Source organism: Lactuca serriola, chromosome 4, assembly GCF_051521515.1.
Source record: "Lactuca serriola cultivar US96UC23 chromosome 4, Lser_US96UC23_V15, whole genome shotgun sequence".
In the NCBI taxonomy this organism is placed as follows: domain Eukaryota; kingdom Viridiplantae; phylum Streptophyta; class Magnoliopsida; order Asterales; family Asteraceae; genus Lactuca; species Lactuca serriola.
Window position 1 is genome coordinate 234,360,569 of NC_136411.1, and position 23,913 is coordinate 234,384,481.

Consider the following 23,913-nt stretch of genomic DNA (forward strand, 5'->3'; position numbering starts at 1 on the left):
GTTTTTTATTATGTTTGTTTGTGGTGGTTTTTGATATATGTTTTGTTTATATTTTCACAGATAAGGATTTCAAAAGAAACTATGTTCGAAAAAAAATCAAAAATCAAAAAAATATCGAATGCGATAGAAGTGCTGTTATTTCCGAAGGTACAGTTCAAAAAAATCATCTATGATTAGAAGTTGAAATAAACATATAACTTAATGTTTGAAGTTATTTGTTGTAATCATAACTGATTTTTTTTATTTTTTCAGTGTATTGAACATAACTTGTAGTCATATGTTTATTTCTACTTCTAATCATAGATGATTTTATACGTTTGTTGATAATCATTAGTAAATAGTAATGATAAATGTATTTTTATGTATCAAACATGAATATAATGTTATTTTTGTAATCATAACTTGTTTTGTGGTTCTTTTAAATGGATTGTATATAACATTTAGTTGTATTTTTATTTATTGTTGTAATCATAAATGATTTTATACGTCTATTTATAATCATTAGTGAATAGTAATGATAAATGTATGTTTTATTTTTTACTAACATTATGTTTGTAATGAAAATTGTAGTTAAAAAAGGGAATGTAGATAGCTCAAGGAAGACACAATCATCTTCCAAAAGAGAAAAGGCGAATGAGGTGTCACAAACACGTTCAAATACATCCAAAAAAACAGTTATTGAACAACCAAAAGTGAAGCTAAGGGTTAAGGTCAAAACTATAAGTAACAAACGTAAACTATCTGATGAAGATGATTCAGATTTTCAGAGTCGTCATGGATCCTCAAAGAAACAAAATATAGAAACTAAATTTTTGAAGAAAGATAAAAAAGTTGCTGTTATAAAAGAATTTCCTTCATTGAAGAATAGATGTTCACCCCGATCATTGTTGGGTGTTATTCAAGGTTTAAATAGAGAACATAAGGATTGTGTTAGGGCTATGGGATTTGGGAGTTTGTTAGGGATGAAGATGATTGACGTACCGTTGAAGACTTTTTATTATGTTCTTGATCATTTTAATTTTGAATCTTTAAAGGTGGAGTTTGATAATTGTGAAGTTAGTGTTGATATTAAGTCTGTTCAAGAGATGTTAGGATTACCATCTGGTGGCTCATTACTTTCAAACATGGATTACATTTCAGAGAATAATGAAGAGAGTTGTATGTTTGAGTAGAAGAAACAGTATGAAAATATTGATAAATTGAGATTGAAACAGCTAAAGAATGAACTTGTTAAGATTAGTGTTGCGGATGACAACTTCAGAATCAATTTTTTGGTTCTTTTTATTAATACTTTCTATGAGTCTACAAGCATGGGTAAATGTAATCTGAATCCATTGTATTTAATTAGAAGAGATACTGATTTAAGTAGCATTAACTGGTGCGATTAAATTGTGGATAGTTTGGCATGGACGAAGAAGGTTTACAATCCAGAGAAAAAATATTATTTCCTTTATGGACCAATAGCGTACCATATGGTACGTGAGTTGTTTTTTGATATTTATTATTCGTTTTAGTTGTAAAAATATGTTTGTTTTTATAATAAATAATATATGATTTTATTACATATAATCATATATGATTATGTAGTATAATTTTTGTTTAACTATATATTACACATCAAAATCATATATGATGTTATATGTGTTATGATGTTATATATGTTTTTTGTAGTTGTTGTATGTGGATACTTTCAAGTTTGATCATTTGCAAGTCACATGTAAACGTCCAACTATTTTTTATTGGACGTCAGAGAAGATAAGGTTTCCTGAGGATATTTTACAAGAGAGTGGAGGATTTGGATGTGGAAATGTTAATGAAGCATATGTTGAAGAAGAATTTCAAGAATCTGAGTATAATGAGGAAGAATCTATTGGTGATGAGATTGAATCTGATGGTGAAGAGGATTTATGTGATGAGGATGAAGAAGATTTTGATGTTAATAAATTTAGTTACGTGGAGGTAATTCTATAGTTTTATTCATTTATGATTTAATTAGTTTATTCATTTATGACTTTTTATGCTTAAGTATTTTAGTTGTAAGTATCTTTTTTCTTATGTATGTGTATGAAAGTAAAATTTCATGTATGTATCAGAAGATGGAGGATTTGAAAAAGGATCTTGTTGTAAAGATAGACGAGGGAGTGTAGAAGTTTCCTCAAAGTCAAAATTTGAAAATTTGGAAATTATTATTTCCTATTGAAGATTTAAGCACATAAAGTTTTGATTTCCATTATTTTTAATATAAATAACCGATATTAACACTTGGTTTTGTTCAAGTTAATGATGAAGATTATGGGCATGATTTTCTTAATGATGATGAAAATGTTGAAGATTATGATCATGGGAAATGTTCTGGTGGTCAGGGGGATGGAAGTGGTCCACATGAGGGCAATATTGGTAAAAATCATGTTGAAGGTAAGGGTGATGATGATGAAGATGATGAACAAAGAAATAGAAGTGGATGTAATAAAGAAGAGGCCATGAATTTAAATTTTGTTGTCGAAGATGTTACTAAGAGTGTGGGTCTAATTGATCGCCAGGAAGGTGTATCTTTTTGTCAATTTATTTGCGATCTAGTTGTTGAAAGTTTTCTTAAAACTTTGGATCAAGGTAGGAATATTTTATTATTATATATAGTTTAATCATGTATGATTTTAATTTTTTATATTCGAATTTTATAGGTACTGATGGTTGTTTAAATCAAAAACTAGTTGAAGATTATGTGAATTTGAATTTGACTGGTATTGATTATTGTAAGTATTTATTTATGCATTTTTAATACATAAAATATATATAAATATGTTATATAGATGATTCATTTATGATTTTAATAATTTAGTGACTGTAAATTTGCATGAGGATGATCATAAGAATAAAGTAATTTCATATCATACTGTTGATAAAGTTATTGTAGCAAAGAAGGATGGAGAAGGTGAAGATGTTGAAGATTGTTCAAATAAAAATAAAGATGGAGGTAATTTGTTTATAATTATTTTTTATTCATATATAATTGTGTTTATAATTATTCTTTGTTCATATATGATTTTTATAATTTTATTGGGTAGAAAATGTTGAAGATTGTTCAAATAAAAACAAGGATTCAAATGAGACTCGGTCATTGAAAAATGATATTGGTCCAAGTTTTAGTCTTGGATTTTGTCAAGATTCTGAAGGTTCCAAGAAGTCATCTCAAAGTCAAATTTCTTCTGAACGGATGACAAAGAAAAAAAATTAAGGATAGAGTTATTTTGGGAAAACCAAGTGCCGGTCCAGAGTGTATTATTCCAAATGTTGATATTATTGATGCTAGTCCAGTTTCTTTTGCACCCCCTTTGGGTACATTAGAAAGACCATCAAAATTCTGGAAAATCTAAAGATATAAATAAAGAAGCAACATCAGTAGTAGATGCCAAAGGAAAGAGACAAATGAAGTTTTCTTATGTTTATAAGTCACCATTTAAGGAAAGGTTAATCGATTTTAAACCTAGTTTGTCACAAGTATAAAATGTTGCTTGTGAATGGCTTTTCAATCTTCAAGGAAATCCATGGTAATTTTTTTAATTTAGTTTTTTATTTTTATAATTATAATTTGTTATTTTAAATTACATTTAAATAAATATATACAGGGATATTTTATTGCTTATGGAAACAGATGTTATTGGTTTTAGAGCTAATTATGAAAGCCTTTATAAAAAACCCATTTACATGTTAGTGTTGTTGATTCATGGTCTCGTACACTAAATCATCAAGAGAAATCCAGAGATGTTGTTAATTCTCTACTCAGATTGTTCATGAATTCTGAGACGGTAAGTTTTTATTTTATTCTTTGCTTTTCATATGTTGATAATCATTAATAATTCTTTTACTAAATATTTACTTGTTATTATATAATCATTTATGATTTTCTTATATTATAGACTTTGTCATTTGAATATACTCATTTCAATGAAATTGCAAAATATAATTTTTTCAAGGACAACTTCTCTCGTAGTGTTTCTATTGATAGAGACTTGAAGGTTTTGAAAGATATTGATATGGTATATTTATTTTTTATACATTTATATATATATATATATATATATATATATATATATATATTATTTCTAATATTATACATGTTAATGTTAGGTATTTTCCCAGTTTTGAGGCATAAGCACATATATCTTATTGTTATGAATCTGAAGAAACATGCTTTTGAGGTTATCGGTAATGGTGCAGATGATGCTAATTTCGATGATAAGTATGGTGCAGTTTTTAAACCTCTTGTAAGTTTCAAATGATATTTATTCTTTAGATTTGAAATCATATATGATATGTTGTATAATTATTATACTTAAATTTTTCCGACTTGAAATCATATCTGATTTTCAGAAAAAGTATTTTTTGAAGTATCTAATAGAGATTGATCATGTTAAAGCAAATGAAATGGCTGATAAAAATCTTACTCCAATAAGATTGACAATGCCATGGAGGACAGTTTATAACAAAGTGGATTGTGGAGTTTTTCCTATGAGACATATAGAGAGTTATTTTGGAGAAAAAGGTTCTAAATGGAAATGTGGTCTTCCAAAACAAGGTGGTTCTCAAGAAAAAATTCTTGAAAAGTTGAGAATGAAATATGCAGCAGCAATTTTAACTTCTAAGATTAATACAAGCGTGATGATGTGTTGAAAGTTGTATATGAGTATCAAAAAGTTGATCAAAAGATTCGTGGTAAGCATGCATATGATGCTCAATGGAATATAGAAAGAAGGTTGTCAATTTTTTTTTGATTGAATATTTTCTTATGGATGATGTTATAAGAACAAGTTTGTGTATGTTGTGTATGTTATTGATATTGTGAAGAATGTTTGTTTTTGTGATGATGGAAAACAAGTTCATATGTATTTTGGTGGATTTTATTATTTAAGTTTGTTTGTGTGAATTATGTTATTGAATGTTAATCATAAGTGATTATGTTATATTTTTATATGTAATTTATGTTTTTAGTATTGGTTATATGTTGCTTGTATGTAATCATTAGTGATTGTATCGATTATTTTTTTTTTTGTAATCATAAATGATTATATTTGTTGTACAGCACATTATAATTTATTATATCTTTTTCTTGATAAGTGAGCTTATCTGTACTACATGGAATACATCACCATGCAGAATCTTATCTTTGTAAGATTTTAGTTTTATTTTTAGTGGTTCTATTGAAGAATCTTTTCTTTATAAATGAAAACTGATTGGTACAACCATATAGTATATTTTTGATAAGTGATTATGTTTATATAAAGGGGATAGCCTCGTGCTACCCTTGTATTTCTCCAAAGATGAGTCCTTATACTTCCAAATGGTTAGTTTTGTTTATTAATTTCTTCAATTTTTATATATCACCATTACTTATTTATGATGTAAACAACTTCCATTTTGTTCCAGGTAAAATATGGAGTCTATAAGTCTAAAAGAACTAATTTTTTTATACCTAATAACATGTTCCCCATTTTTTCAAGATTCTTGTTCTTTTATTTGTAGCTAGATTTTCAAACAGATTGTAACTGACTCCAAGAACGCACTTCCGCCATTACTTAAAATTTTTATCTCCATTGAACATATCAGATCTTTACTAAATGTCTTTGAAGTAGAGGGATGTTGTTCATTTAAAGAAAATTTCTTTTAATGAACAACATTTCTCTATATCTGAAGTAGAGGGATGTTGTTCATTTAAAGAAGATTTCTTTTTAATGAGCAACATTTCTCCACATCAGATATGTAGTAAAGATTTTATATGTTCAATGTGTTGGATTAGTGTCTACGTCCATAACTATTTTGGTATGTACTTGAGCCGATGGTGCATGGTCCTTTTGGATTGCCTTCACCAAAGCAACTTGATAGGATGAATTATGGAGAGAAAGGATTAAATATGATTTATTAATATATTATGAGAATAATATATTAAAGGAGAAATCATATTGTTTAATTAATATTAGTCAATAATTAATTGGTAATTAGTTTTGTGACTAAAAGAGATTAATTAAACTTAAGGGACTGGAATTGTAATTATAAGATAATTGCAATTTGGGCCATGGATTGCCTTGTATTAAGGAGTGGACGAATTCTATGGGGAAGCCCATAAGGAAATCGTCCAAAGCCCTTAAGAAAAGGAGTCCATGGGTTGCTTAGGGCTTAAGCATCCAAATTAGGGTTTCCTTGTTAGATAACCTTAATAGCCTCACTATATATAGACCCCTTAAGGACCAAAAACGTGGACAAGACTTGTTCTAGGGTTTCACACGTTTTTGGGCAGCCTTCATCCTCTCTCCTATTCATCCTCTTGCTTATGGTGTTTGTGAACCATTAGAGGAATGACATTTGTGACTCTAGGCTTTCTAAAGTCAATACAAGAAGGATTTGGGATTGTTATTGCTACATAACAATCAAGGTAACATCTTAAACCTATTCTTATGTTAATATGATTACTTGTATGCTAGAAATATGGTTTATAGTCTTGGATAACTTGCATGTACAATAGAGAAACCTAGATCTAAGCATTAGGGTTTGTATGAGCACATAGGATGTTCTTAGGACCAAAACCCATCAGTGGTATCAGAGCCTAGACTGGTTTCTATTGTATTGATGCATTGTATGATTGAAAAATTCGATTTTTTGTTGTTCTGGAGGCTGGACTCGCCGAGTCCATAGATGAACTCGTCGAGTCCATGCTGACTCGACGAGTCCATGCCTGACTCGGCGAGTCGGCTCATCAGAAGGAGGGAAAACCGGGATTTCTTGTTGTTTTTGCTTAAGGATAGTTGCCTTATCATATGTGATCAATATAAATCCGATTTTATGATATATTTGACTATATTCTTGATCTAATTGAAGATATTTATCAATTAATAAAATATTTGTTTCCTTATGTGATAACTGATTAATTATTTTGATTAAATTGTTAAATTGTTTTGCAAGAAATCATTAAATAAATCAAATATGGATAATTATGTGATTACTTGTTAATTTAGATTATTTGTTATTTGATCCTTGTGTTATGAAAAGTTTCATATTTTCCCCTTTAGGTTTTATAGTTTAAATTTGAGCCCAAAAGTTTTGTTGTTTTGAAATTTAAATAGTTAAAACCCTAATGTTTTGAAAAAGGTTTCAAAACGTGCCCTCAAGTTTTGGAATTTAAATTTTGATTAATAGTTTAATTTGATGTATATTTAAATTCTAAACCCTAATGTTTTGAAATGTTTCAAAACTTGCCCTCAAGTTTTGGAATTTAAAAGTTGATTAAAAGTTTAATTAGGAATGTTAAATTCTAAAACCCTAGTATTGTTTTGAAAAGTTCAAATCACACCCTTATGGTTTTATTAATTAATTAAGGCGTATAATTAAAAGAGGTTTAATAAATCCATAAAAGTTTAGGTTTACAATTTAATTGAATTAAAAGTATAATTGTTAAATTTGACCTCCTAGTATTTTAAAAGTAAAATACACCATATACTATATATAACATTAAAAGTCTAACATTATATATATGTATGAGTAAAAGTCAGTCTTATCGTTAGTAGGCCTCATTCACGAAGCTGGTCTATAAGGGATGTTTAAGGAAATTGCCTATAAAATGGCGATTGAATGGGTATCCACTCTTACCCACCGCACTCTTGACTAGTGGAGGGTCGTTAGCCGAACGGGTAGGATAAGACGAAACCTTCCATTATAAGTATAATGAAGTATAAAAGTAACTAAATGTTTTCATAAAATTCCCAATCTTAGTTACTTAGGCAAAAGTGAATTGATGCAATTCCATGAAATTACACTTTGTACCCTTGCGAAGACGTTAGTGGAGCGTGTGTGGTTTACTGGCACACTAAATGGCTCTAAGCAAAGGTAGCAAAGGGTGACTCAATGTTTGTCATAATTTGATGGAGTGTGTGTGGTTTACCGGCACATCGAATCGGTGACTGTAACATGTGAGGGAACCATGTAAGTTTGCATGGTTATTCACACCCGCTTTGTGATCCTCGACATCCCAGTCACAAACAAGAGGGGCGTATCGAGATTTAAACATGCCATTGAAATGTTCAATGAATCTCAAAGGATGTAGGAGTTTTCATAGATTTAAAACTTAAATTTCTTTTACGTTTTTCATGGTGGAAATTAGTGAATCGTCATTCACTTACCTTCAAATGTTCTGCAATTTGGGTTACGGCATCCCTCTCCCGAGTTGTAGAATATTGCGTTGGGTCCTAGCCTTAGTATCTCATTTGGGTGATTTACTAAGGACTCAATCAATCAACTAACTTGAATTCGTTTTCTCCCGTTTTGTAGATGTCAAAGTTCGACAACTATGGTCTTCCCAAATCCCGTGGAACAAGCTTTCCACATGAAGATGATATTCCACGATTCGATCGAGGAACAAGAAACCATGCTTCACTTCCTCCACCTCCTCCAATTATTCTCCCTAACCCACAAGTTCGAAGGCTTGAAAAGTTCAAGCTCACTCATGCCCTTTTGGCAAGTAAACATAAAGAAGGAAAGTTGGTGTGTGCACACGTCCTAGGGATGAAGTCACACATTGATAGGTTAAGAATGTTAGGATCCGTTGTCTGTGACGAGATGGCTGTTGATTGGGTTCTTCATTCACTTCCTAACTCATATAGTGAGTTCGTAAGAGAGTACTATATGATGAACTGCGACGTGACCCTTATAAATCTCACCTATATGCTTATTGCCGCTGAATCAGCAATGGTTTGGCGCAATAGAAAAGCAAAGTTGATTTGTGAATCTGCCTTCAAGACCTCTATGGATATAGACAATAGCAACGAAAGACATGCTATGATCGAAAAGTTTGATCATAAGAGAAAGGCAATGTCTGAAGTAGTTCCATGTCCTGTTCCAAAAGAGTCAATTTTCTTTTATTGCCAAGAGAAGGGGCATTGGAGACGAAGCTGCCCTATTTACCTAAGAGATCTAAGAGATGGGAGAGTCAAAACGTATGGCTCTGCTTTAGGTAAAATCCATTGACTAACTCTTTTAAGCTCCTATTCTAGATTCTTAATACATAATGTGATAAGATTACAATTGATGTTTTGTAGGATCGAAGAAAAGAAAGGAAGCTTAAGGGAAGAAGTGAGCAGAATCTAACCGTGAAGGAATGGATTTCGATCGCATCTCTCGAAGATTAGATTCTTGAGCTACTACTTAGAGTTAGAATTAGATTGCTAAGAAAGATGTATTAGCATAATTTTTCAATGAATTGCATTGTAAGGACAAATTTTTTCCGCAATAAAATAAATTTTGATTTTATATTATTTATTTATCCTTGCAATGGCGTATATGAAAAATTGATGTTTGAATGTTTCTATTATTAGCAATAATGGATTTGGTTCTTATTATGTTATTTATGGAAATTCGATAGTTTACCAAATAGGGAGAGTTTCTCATCGCCCAAGTTTCAATTGGAAAGAAACTTGGAATCATGCAACTTGGTTGCACGATGAATGTGAACTTTCATATTTGGAAATTAGACTAATTCGTTGACAAAGTGTCAAGTGAAGGACTAGGAGATCGAGCACACAAAGTTGCGTGTTGATCAAGTCCACCATAAGAGTAACAATGATATTCGTCATGATTTACTAAAGGTTTAGTAAATATGATTATACTTACAAGATTAAGTGTAATTATGAATTGATTGAAAAAGTTTAAATCAATAGCAGAACGAATAAGAAGAATCAAGTAGACAGAAAGATAAAAGTTTCTCCATTCTAAGAAGAAGGGAGAGTACCTTTTATGCTTTATGATAGGTCTTAATGACTCAGAACTATATCTCAATTGATCCTCTAAGTGAGTCTTAGTACAATTGTATGTCTAAGTAGAGGAATCAAGAATTGAAGAAATGGTTAAATCAAGAAGTCAATCATACTTCGTTCCAATACCAAGTCTTAAAGTTAAGATTGTGACAATGAGTAAAAAGTATTAAGAAGGCTTATAACATTCATCAAATGTGGAAAGTCATGATGTCTTGGATAAGACAAAGACCAACTAGGACCATTTTATGAAGTGTTTTGATAAAAGCTACACTAACTCTTGAATATTTGTTTTGTCAAGAAATGGTTATTGAAAAGAGAGTCTTATATGTCAAGGAGTCAGTGGGAGTCTTAATTGTCTTGAAAGGTTTCAAGAACAAAATAAACCTTATCGATCATCACTAGCACACGAGTTGAGGTTTACAACCTATCGTGTTGACATTATTTTGTTTCTGTGCCAATCCAATCGAGTTAATTATGCATGTGAGTCCTATGAGTTCTCATTTGAATGCATAAAAGGCAAGGACCTTGATCAATAGAAAGTACATTGATAAGAAAAGGTGAGCTGCTTAATTACTTGGAAGACATGGTGGGCAGATGTGCTACCATTAGGCAAGAAATCGAGATTAAGAAAGTTCGATCCATATGAGTTTGAATTTGTCGTAAACTTTGGTTTTGACAAATTCACATGGATAGGAATAAATACACCATTTAAATCTAAGTTTCATAAGATTTCCTCCTTCATGAAAATGATTGTGAGGAAATACTTTCACTAAGAAAGATTTTAAGAAGACAGTGATTGTAAAATTGCATTCTCGAATTCGATTATGGTTACGGTATCCCTTTCGATGATTTGAATTGTGAGGTTTGGCAATTAGTCTTAATTGTTTAAACACACATATGAACTATCTAAGGCAAAGGTGTATAAGTTCAAGAAGCCTTGATAAAAGATTATCAAAGCACTAAGTATTAGAATCATGAACTTAAGAAATTCAATAGGTATTGTTTTTTGAAAGTTAAGCTGTTTTTGAATACATGTCAAAGCTAGTGGGAGCATAAGTGTTATGTTTATAATAATCATCATGATAGTGGGAGCATAAATGTTATGATTGTATGATTATTAAGGAAAGTATTGCAAGTTGGCAATATTAATTATAGAAAACAAGAGTCATTCTTTGCAAAGTCGTAAGGGTTGTAAAGTTGTTTTGCTATAATTAAGGGAGAGAATATTATGCTTCATTTCAAATCTAAAGGCTTAGGTTGTGGAATGTTAATAAATTTAGTCAAAGGTACATAATGTGTTCTTAAAATTTCGATTATGATTAAGGCATTCCTCTTCACAATTCGATTTTTGAGAACATAGCAAATAAAACATTATGCATCGTGTCTCATACGCTTAGGGTATAGGATCGATTGCAAATGCTTTAATATTTTACCATTCTAAAATTTTCCATATGTCTAGCGCATTTAGAGGGAAAAAGGACAAGAATCATTTTTGACTAATATAATTAAACAACTATCAAAGGACAATCCAAAGTTCGCCGAGGATTGGTCGCTTGTGAGTAGTTCGAAGTATAGTGTTGGAAAATATGGAAATGTTTCCATATTGGATGGACCATATCAACATTATTATGAATAGATAAGATTCTATTAAGAATAAGTTGTCATATGGAAAATATGGAAATGTGTCCATATTGGGAATTGAATATTGAAAATATATGTCTAGATTAGAAACTTTTATGCAAAAGGATGTTCAAAGGAATGTACTTTGAGTGAGAGACATCATATCTAAGGAATTGGATTGTAACAGTTTCCGATAGAGGACTTTGTAATTTCATTGGCAATAGTCTGTGTGACTTTGGTGCAGTGACATTACGAAAGGATCATTGCATAAACTGTTAGAATTTAGCATATTCTATAGGTGGCAAGAATTTGATATTCTTTCACTTATGAAAAAGGATTTGGAATTGCGAAATGAGAATGATTGGAAATGTGCTCAATTTGGTCTATTTCACAAAGTAAGAACCATAGGTAAACATTGTGTGCATGCTAAGAGCATGGGACAACTGTAATAATTCAAGTAAGAAGTCGATTACCCGAAACGACAAATAATGAGTAATCGATATGGTGATAAATAAAAGGTGTTTTATTTATGCTCAAAGGTTTGAGGCCATATGGGATTAGTATTATTCTTGTGTTTCACTTTGCATGTTTTGACTTCCTGAATAATTTAATTGGTTACGAACAGTCAAATTATTCGAACGGGCCACAGTCGTTCATATGTTGGAAGTAGGTATGAATGAAGACTGTCGTGAATTGGTGTGTGGATTGTCTAAAGAGCATTATACATAATCAAATGTTTGCTGCAACGTTCATGAGTGCTTATGAATATGAATTTGAGCATTGGATTAAACCCACGCTCACTTGGATCACTCCATGAATTGGATCACGAGTGATTGGTGAGACGATAACATCTTATATTCTTGAAACCAAGATGTATGAGTTGTATCTTGCAAATCGGTTGCACATTGATAATATGTAAACGCACTAGTAACTTGGTGTTATAAAACATATTGTTGTGTGTGATTCGGTGAGTAAGTGCAAGCAAGCATTGTATCAAAGTTTATCCGTTCCTTTTATCCAAAGTAGGATAAAAGCGATATCTTTGGGCCCCTCGATGATTTAGTGATGACAAACGTAAATGCTCGGCCGGGCTAGGGCTAATTTGATTTGTTCAATTAGTCAGTCGTCATAAATCGGGAATCGAGATATAGTACAAACAGAATGATTTGAAATCATATCTCATATGATATCTAGAATGGAGGAATATATGATCCCTTATCTAAAGGACACGCGTATCTGATAGGATAAGAGTTGACAGTGGCTTTGGAAAGCTACAATTGCAGATCAGGATCTAAAGTCATACGCATAATAGTTATTAGACTTATCTAAGTGGGAGACTGTTGGATTAGTGTCTAAGTCCATAACTATTTTGGTATGTACTTGACCCGATGGTGCATGGTCCTTTTGGGTTGCCTTCACCAAAGCAACTTGATAGGATGAATTATGGAGAGAAAGGATTAAATATGATTTATTAATATATTATGAGAATAATATATTAAAGGAGAAATCATATTGTTTAATTAATATTAGTCAATAATTAATTGGTAATTAGTTTTGTGACTAAAAGAGATTAATTGAACTTAAGGGACTGGAATTGTAATTATAAGATAATTGCAATTTGGGCCATGGATTGCCTTGTATTAAGGAGTGGACAAATTCTGTGGGGAAGCCCATAAGGAAATCGTCCAAAGCCCTTAAGAAAAGGAGTCTATGGGTTGCTTAGGGCTTAAGCATCCAAATTAGGGTTTCCTTGTTAGATAACCCTAATAACCTCACTATATATAGACCCCTTACGGACCAAAAACGTGGACAAGACTTGTTCTAGGGTTTCACACGTTTTTGGGCAGCCTTCATCCTCTTGCTTATGGTGTTTGTGAACCATTAGAGGAGTGACATTTGTGACTCTAGGCTTTCTAAAGTCAATACAAGAAGGATTTGGGATTGTTATTGCTACGTAACAATCAAGGTAACATCTTAAACCTATTCTTATGTTAATATGATTACTTGTATGCTAGAATTAGGGTTTATAGTCTTGGATAACTTGCATATACAATAGAGATACCTAGATCCAAGCATTAGGGTTTGTATGAGCACATAGGATGTTCTTAGGACCAAAACCCATCACAATGGAGATAATCTTTCTAAGTAATGGTGGAAGTGTTCTTGGAGTTAGCTACAATTTGTATTAAAATCTAGCTAGGAATATGAAAAACAAGAATCTTGGAAAATGGGGAACGTGATATTTGAGACTTGTGAAATTATTTGTTATTGAAGACTTGTGAAATAGGAATATGAATATTGTTATCTATAGATTTTTTATGAGCAGTGTTGTATATTTGTTAGGAACAATGGTGTTGTATATGGTTATATGTAATGGTTATATGTAATGTTTAGATGTTTTTTTTATGTGTAACAATATTTTTGATCACTTATGATTAAACAAAACATATGAAGTAGTATCATACATACTTATAAAGCTAGCATTTTTTCTTGAATCTCAGGCATTTAAAACCCCCTTTTTTAACTTTCTCAAAGCACATTCATTTGAAACCCCCTTTTTTAACTAATGCAACTCAAAAGTTTTCTTAATTATGATTTAACACTCAAAAGTTTTATAACTTTAATTAGCATTTAGTGAAAAATTTACTATAAAAGGCCAATCTTTTGTTTCTTTTGTGTTATATAAAATCTTACATGTAAGAAGGATTTGAAGATATTGTGATTCAAAAGTTTTCATATAGTTGAAGCATTCACGATCCAAATATGATGATTTGAAGAAATGGGTTATGTCGCATCTATGGTAATTGTAATATGATTTTTTCTTTCAACCAAAACAATTGAAACTTTTCTATTCTTTGTTTATATTCAGTTTCTCATTTAATCTTTATATGTGATTTGTGTGTATTACTCAATCTTGAATGTGACTCTCCAAACATCAATGTTTTTCTTGGAATATCTTTCTAATTCTTCTTTTTCAAGAAAAATATTTTGATTGCAGGTTAGTGAAGAATTGTCATCAAGTTTCTGTGGTTGGATGGTGTTAGATGAAGAAAGAAGATTCATAAAATAGATATAGGTTTTTTTATTTGAGCAAAGTTGACGAATGTTAGTTTTTTCTTTTGATTTAAAAGTATGTTTATGTAGCATCTTTATTTATATATTCAACCACCCAATGCTCTTATTTATTTGATTATAGTTTTTCTATTTTGATTATGTTTATTTCCTATTATTTTTTTTTTGTTCGGTTATCCTACACAACATATTTTAAAGATAACATAATTTTGAACATTTGATATGTAATTATGATAGACTTATCATGATATGTTCTTCATATGAAAATAATTTATCCATATTACTACGACAAGAATTATATATGACATTTACAAAAATATGTATATTATATATGATTTGTTTAACATGTATATGCACCTATGTATGTTATAAATTTATAATTAAATATCTTCATGTTTGATAATTGAAGAGATTAAAATGATGCATCAAAACCAATTATTTAGACGAATATAATAATAATAATAATAATAATAATAATAATAATAATAATAATACATTTCCAAGTACCGCATTCATTTGAAACTCACACTACAACTCAAGAGTTTTCTAATTTATGTATATTTATTAGTTACAACTCAAGAGTTTTTAACTTATGATTATTAATTAGTAATCACTAATAACTTTTTATTTTCCTTTCTTTTATAAGGTTGTAAAGTTTTGCTCATTAAAAACATTAATGTATTTGAAGAGATTTGTGATTTAACTATGAAGAGTTAATATAAATGTTATAATAGATGTTTTAGTGTTTTTATGTTATTAAAAGTTATAGTGTTTATTTTTCATATTTTTTATTATTCGTTGTATATATATCTTTTTTAATACAAATGCTATAATAGATGTTTTTCTATTTTTATGTTACTAAAAGTTGCAGTTCATATTTTTGTTCATACGTTTTATTACCCGTTATATTATCTTTCATTTGATATATAATTTACACAATTTTAAACAGTTTATAAAATTATCAAATAATTGTATATATCACAATGACTTAAAAATTAAATTATAATGGTTAATAGAACTAATATGTTAACTATATGTTTGCTTTACTACTAACATTTTGTTTCAAAGTAGAAATATTAAAAAATAATTTGGTAAAAGTTATTATTAACTATATATTTCTATTCTCGCGCAACATGCGGGGATTCGCCTAGTTACATAATATATTATGATTATATAGATGAATATTGTATATGGTTATGTGTAATGATTACATGTATTGAATAATAGTTTATATGTAATCTTAAATGCTTTTAGTAACATTTAATAGAAGTTTGGTCATGAATGACTATATTATCAAATCAAAGAAAGAATTATCAATGTAGATTAAATCCAATAGACAAAATCATGGTAAATTCTGTTTTATAAAAGAGTAAAGTGTACTAAACAAAAATTATATTATTTTGAAAAAAAATTCATGACTTATTCTTTACTGATTAAAGCAGTAAATATCTATGTAGCTTTTGATGATTGTTCTGCTGCAAGTTTGATTGGGCATGTCTGCAAGTTATGAGGAGCCCTTTCTCCACATCCTGAGCATCTTCTTGTTTGCTTGTTTGAATTTTTATACACTATTTCTGTTGCACTTTGAATTCTACTTTTCTTTTCGCATCCTTTATTCCTTTGAACATTTGGAACATTGACGTCAATGTCTTATGGGATAGATATGCCCATAAGATTTCCTACCTCTTCAACATCTGTCCTATTCTTCTGCAATTCATTTGTAGGATCGTTTTCATATTCCTTCAGCATTCTTTCTTTTTCCTTAACAAACAAATCCATTTTTTCTTCATTTTTTTCTTATGTATTCCAAACATGCTTCAAAGTTGTAGTATGCTTGATTTACAGATCTGTTAATTTCACTGTCTCCTATATCATATACATGTCTACCAAAATTATAATTCCTTGATATCACATCATTTCTCCAACGATTCTCAATGTACTTTTCAGGTATCTCCTTAATTCCATGTTTCGTGAGTATGTTGAATGCATGTCTACACAAAGTCCCAAAGCGGTTGAAGTGTTCACAAGTACATTTTACATCATTTGTTGGAAGTTTTATTTCCACATATTCAAAATAAAATTAAAGCATTAAGTGTTTTATAATCAAAACTGAATATTTTTTTATATTGTGTGCTGATTCAACAAAATTTAAAATAATAATATATTACCTCAAATTCTTTTTTTAGATCACTGTTTTTGTTGAGTTGTTCCACTTTATATAACTCCTATCAATTTTTTGTTCCAAGATGTTCGTATTGGAAGTACCAGGAACCTTTATAGACTTCTTTCTATACTTCATAAAAACAATGTACTTGTACAAACTTTTGCAGCATGTTTTTCTATTGGTCGTGGTGAAATAAATTTATATACCGCCTTCTTTGATTGATGATCAAGCTCTTGTGTATTTCTTTATTTTTGAATTATTGTGTCATAGTTCATCATGAAATGTAAAAGTAAATTTCCAAATTAAGAGTAAGTGTTGAAGAAGGAATCCATGCTTTCTAATCTAGAAGTGGTTTTCATCAATCCAGACATTCTTGTGTCACTGAAGTATGCAGGTATCCATTTGTCACGTAATTCAAACATAACCTTGAAGCATCTTTTATCTTCCAGATTAAATTCATTAATAATCAAATCCCACTTCTTTTCAAATTCATCAGGTTTGATATGTATGTTCCAAACAAGCTTGTTAAATCTTTTCTTGAAGTCTTTGTTTTTAAATAAATCGCCAGTAACCTATGAATGACAATTTTGCTTATATAAGTATAATTTATATGACTATTTGGATACATCATATATGAGTAATCATATATGATTAATCACATATTATTACTGTAATGTAGGAAATATCATGTATGATTAATCATATATCATATATGATTATATAATAATATATGATTAATCATATATCATATTTGAGTTACTCATATATGATATATGATTAATCATATATGATTATATAATCATATATGATTACTATAATGTAGGATATATCATATATGATTAATCATATATCATATATGTAATGTAATCATATATGATTATATAATCATATATGTCACATCCCGAAAACCGAAGGCGGAAATGTTTCCGGGGCGGACTCCACGTTGAGTATCAAATCCAATGCACATAGTAAGTAAAGTAATCAACCATTACATTACATATAATAAAGTTTACATTTGTTTGAAAGTGAAGTTGTACAGGTGTGATACATAGTATATATGAACAAAAGTAAGACGAGTCTTCAACACACTCCGTCTTTGCAAAAAGGAATCATCGGGTACCTGTCTAATACGGACCTGAGAATACAAGCAGTTTGAAAATCAGCATAATGCTGGTGAGTTCATAAGCGGTTTTGTTTTGTGAAAAAGTGTACAAGTTTCCTTTCTGTTTCTGAAAATGTTACACATACCAAGAAAATCCCATATTTTCTTAAAAGGTTAGTTATGGATTCCCAAAATGTAATGTAAAGTTGTACACTGAAAACATGTTTACCCTTATTAATGTATGTTATCTGGTTTGTTACACTTTTCTGGTTATGTACAATGTTCCCCAGGAAAATCCCATATTTTCCTGAATGTTGGTTACCAAATGTGAAAGATGTATTCTGAAAACCTAGTTATCTTGTGAAATGTATTAGTTTTAACACGTATATAAAACTAATATTTACTAAGTAAGTTCATTACTTTATTCATTATTACTATTAAGCAAATTTCTGTTATCCTAATTGCGAGTTCCATAACCATACGATAGACTAGATATGGCAATAAGTAGTCCACATCACCTTATGACTTTCATCACCTTGAACCATTTCGATTCGGCTGTAGCTAGCAGCCAGTTGTGGGGTAGTCAGCCTCGTATAGATCTATACACTCAAGTCACGCTCCCTATCTAAGAGATTTTGGTTACGGGTGCAGTCCTCCACTCGCGTATCTCTGTGGAGTGTTCGCCGAGGACGTGTCTCCAATTATATAGGACTAACAAATTTACTAGTAATAATATGATAATCCTCCACTTGCATATCTCTATGGAGTGTTACCGAGGACAAAACAGTGTACGAAGTGTTATGTTCAAAGGTTCTAATGTCATGCTTTTAACTGATAAAATGTGGAAAACGATTTGTGAAATAAATAAAACATAATAGTTTACAACTAATTTCACAAATGATGTATATGATTACCGTGCAAGTTTCAAACAGTTATTAGTTGTGGTTATCAGTGTTAAAAGCATATAAGTTTTGAAACATACACATGTAAAACAAGTTTTAAGTACAATTTTCCATTGTACTTTGCTTGTATCCCCCCTGAAAACAGTGAAAAAGGGTACGGGTATGAACTCACCGCTTAATGTAGAGTTCGAGTGTCAACGGATGCCCTAAACTCCTATGGCCCCTATTTTTCATGTGACGACACATAAATGAGTTAGAACTAAGGTGTTTCATGACTAAACATGATGGGAAAACATCCTTAGGGCTTGGAATTACTAAGAATAAGTGTCCTATGATCCAAACTTAATGATTTATGCAAGTTTAGGGCCAAATATGGGTATCAGAGTGGGTGTATGGTCTTGAAAATGAGTGTGCGGCTGGGGAGTGCGGCCAGGAGTGTGTGTGAGGCAACACACAAGAGTGTGCGGCCGTACAGAGGGTGTGTGCGGCCGTACACTCCTCATTTGAGTCCATTTGTTGATTTTCGAAGTGTATGCTCTTCATACTTGGGAGTTTTGAATGTGTGTTGCCCCCATATGAAGGTGTGCGGCCGTACACCTTCATGGGATGATGAATATGATGAACATAATGAGTTTTAAGCTTGGGATCCAAGTGTTTACCACTATACTTAGCTTGAAGATGGAGTAGATCACGATTATGAAGCCTTCCAAGTGTTCTTGGTTGATGATTTAGAGAGAGAAAGTAGAGAGAGGGAAGAGAAACATCTAAATGAATGAATGAAGGGGGTATCCATCCATAAATTGAATTGGGTGTGAGGTTGAGGGTGTTTGCGGTTGGGTGTGTGGCTGTACACATAGGTGTGTGGCCGCACACACAAGTGTGTGGCCTTACACATACATTATTTAATGAGCTTGGCCCGATATTGTGATACTAAACACTCTCCAACCCTTCCTAAGACTCATATCTTAGATTATACTAAGTCTAGAGAACTCAATGAAACCACAAGATTTGATAAAAGACAATGAACTCAAGTTTTAGTGCTAGATCAATTACATGGGTTAGAAGTTTCGGGTTGTCACAATGTATGATTAATCATATATAATATATGATTAATCATATATGATTACTGTGATGTAGGATATATCATGTGTGATTAATCATATATCATTATATAATCATATATGATTAATCATATATTATATATGTATGATTAATCATATATTACATATGTACTGTAATCATATATGATTATGTATGATTAATCATATATTATATATGTATGATTAATCATATATCATATATGTACTATAATGTAGGATTGATCATATATGATTAATCATATATGATTATGAAATCGTATTATATAATCATATATGATTATATATGATTATATATTGTATCATCATAATCATAGTATGATATATATGATAACTTATATTATTATAATCATATATGATTAATCATATATAATCATATATGATTATATAATCATATTATTAAAATACTTAATTATATATATCATTATATCAATCATATATGATTAATCATATATGATTAACTATTTTAATAATATGATTATATAATCATATATGATTATATACTATATTATCATATTACATACTATGTAATCGTATATGTTTATACAGTACGATATCTAATAATTCATATTATTAGAATAGTTAATCACATATGATTAATCATATATGGTTATATAGTATGATATGTAATAAGTCATATATGAATCATCTTTCACAATACTATATAATCATATATGATTATATAATGTATTTTTATTATACCTTTGCTTGTAGTTTTTTCATTATGTGCGACATGCATAGTCTGTGTCTTGAATTTGTTAAGACAGATTACACTGCTTGTTTTATTGATGCATCTTTATCAGTTAGAACAATTTTTGGTGCTTTCCCTTCATGTTCTCTAAGAAAAGCTATAAGCAGCCATTCATACAACTCAATTGTCTCTCTACTCAGCAACCAAGCACCAACAATAACTGATTTCTTGTGGTGGTCAACTGTTGTGAATGGAACAAATACCATTTTATACCTATATAAAGAAAATGTGTTTAGTACAATCATATATGATTAAAAGTATGTTTGAATTTGTAGACATTAACTTATTTCTTTGTTCTAAAAGTTGTATCAAAAAATATAACTTCTCCAAACTCTGAAAAAAAATCCTTTTCTCTTTCATCTGCCCAAAACAGAGTAGCCAACAGATCTCCATCACGTAGGAACTCAAATGAATAATTTGGGTAATGATCTCTACGATCATTCATTTCGTTTATCATTATTTGAGCATCCTTGTAACATAAGATTCTATCTACTCCCTTACTCAAGTTTTTATAGTATGCTACCTTCACCCCAACATATTCACATCCTCCTTTCAAAACTGCTCGTATTTTGTGAGCCATTGTGGGGACCAATTTTAGCTTTTGATGCATGTACTACAAACTCTTTTTCAGAATATGACATCTTTCTTGCCTTTTCGTATAAGGTCTTTCCTCAATACTTTCTAGTGGGTGGTTGTGCATTTTAAAGAATTTCTTAACTTTGTAATATGTTGTTCCATAAACATTTTCAAATATAATCTTTGTTGTACACCCAGTAATTATCTTGTTTGAATTTGGTTTCCTCTTGACAGAACTTGTAGCCAATGTATCACAAGGTTTTGGTTTATCCTTGCCACCCCTATTTCATATAACATATTTTTCTTTTATTATTTGGCTATTGTATTTTGATTGGCTACTCAGTCTTGTATGAAAACCTGTCATTTCTGGATAATCCGTATACATTTTTACTGCCAAATTTAGTGATTTGAAAACACTCTTTACAACTGGTACAAATTGTGTACGGACATCTGGTTTATATTCAGACTCTTCAATTATGTTATTGCAATATGATTCATTTGTTGAATTGGAACTTTCACCTGATAAAAAAAGGAAATGACAAATATGTTATTATATAATTTTATGTTGTAATAATCATATGTGATTAACGATATGTATTTATATTTTAGTATAAAAACTCATATATGATTTTAGACATTAATATATTATTAGATGTGAAATCATATTTATTTGTACATTGTATTATATGATTGATCATATAACATACTGTGTAATCATAAATGATTATACGTATTAGTTTGTAAATAATCATACTTGATATTGTTTGATCATTTATGATTAATCATATGTATTTGTAGGTTGTAATATATGATTAATCCTATTTTATGATGTATTATCATATATAATTATTCATCGAAATGTAATATTAATATAGATTTCAATTTGAAAACATATATGATAAATCATAATTAAAAACTATACATACATATGATTAATTTTAGATATGAACAATCATATATGATTATTCATCCTTATATGATTAAATAACATATTGTATTGTATAATCATATATGATTATTCATAATTTATAATATATAATAAAAGAATCAGAATAAAGTGTAGAAACTGTAATGTAATATGTAGTATTAAAACGAATTAGTTGTACCTTCAATACGAATCGTATTTTGAAGTTCCTCAGAAGTGAAAGAAATTGAATCGATTTGTTCGTCGTTACGAGATGAATTGATTTAGGCTATAATAGTATCAGTTGAGATCGACTTGCCAATTTCTTTTGGATTCGACATCATTTATGAAAATTGATTTTGATTCAATTTTCAAATGATTTGTTTACGATTGCGAGGTGCTTGTTTCTTCAATTTGAGATTTGTATATCGTATTTATGAGGATATGAACTGATGCTTTGTTTCGTTCGTTTTTTTCGATTTGAAGATTGCGAATAATTTGATAACATATTCAGTAATAATAGAATCTTTTTTATTATATTGAATGATTTGTACATTGTATTTTATTACAATAGTATTATTTTTTACCGGGCACTGACACACGCTTTCTGTACAATTTATTTATTTATTTTAAAAAATCATCATTTTAAATAGTAAAAACATAAAATTTTGTTACTTCAAATTAAAAAAGAAAATATTACATTAGATTACTTAAAAAAACACAACATAACATTAAAAAAACACATCAAAAATAAATTGAAATTCTTCAAAAAGACGAAGATGATGATATTTTCTATTGATTATGAAAGAAAAATCATTATAAAGATATAAAAATTTGGTTTTGATTTGAAGAAATAAGGATGAAAAGGTTTATTTTATAGGTAAAAAAACAAAAATTAAAAACTATATATAACGAATGTTAAAACCATTCAATGGTTAATTTTCCTCCCCACCAATCAACAATCTGTGATATTTAAGGGGAGAGGTGCGGCCAAATTGTACCTAATACCGCATAGAGGAGGTGCACCTAGCCACCTGCCTATGTAACATTCTGTGCGGCAAAACCTCATGTCACTAGTTATATATCATTACATGAGATACACCAAAGGATTTTATATATACACTCCATACTATTACACACCATCCTATTTTAACTAGTATTGACTTTTTACTATAGGTTTGTTAGCTTTTATTAAGAAGCATGAGTAACTTATTTGAAGAAAAAAAGCCACGCTTCCCTTTCCTTTTTTTGAACGGCATGCATAAATTAAAAGAAAACTAGCTAGGGGCTAGGAGGTACAAAGTGTTCCAAAAACAACAAACAACATAAGACAGCAAAGGAAAGGAAAGAAGAGAAAAGGAGAAAAAGCTACATTCTACAATAGCACTCCAAGATTGGGTCACAACACCACTCGATCCATCGAAGATTTTGTCCTTTCCGACTCCGCGTATTGATCCAAAGGTGCGAATGAGCTTGTACCTCATATGCTAGTGCCGATTTTGATAAGGAGTTTGTGTTCAAATGAGTCTCTGAATCTCCATATTACCCATAAGAAGACCAATATTATAGCCTTTTGAACCACCTTCAGCCTTTGATGTCCACCTAGCAAGTTCTTACAATCTAACAACTCTCGACAAGAGTTAGGAGATAGATCTAGTAACCTCCACCAGCTACAAACCTACAACCAAACTTCCTTCGAGATCTGGCAATCCACAAAGATGTGATCTATCGTTTCTGGGGCTTCAAGGAACATCGGACACAGGTCTGAAGAGCTGATGCCGAACTTAAATAGGTTCCCCATGCATGGAAGTCTACCATGGCAGACTCGTCAAGCAAGAATGTTTAATTTTTCCGGCACCAGTGGGTTCCATATCCATCTTTCATTACTATGAGGCAGGGCCAGATTATCGATATGATTCCGTAATGAA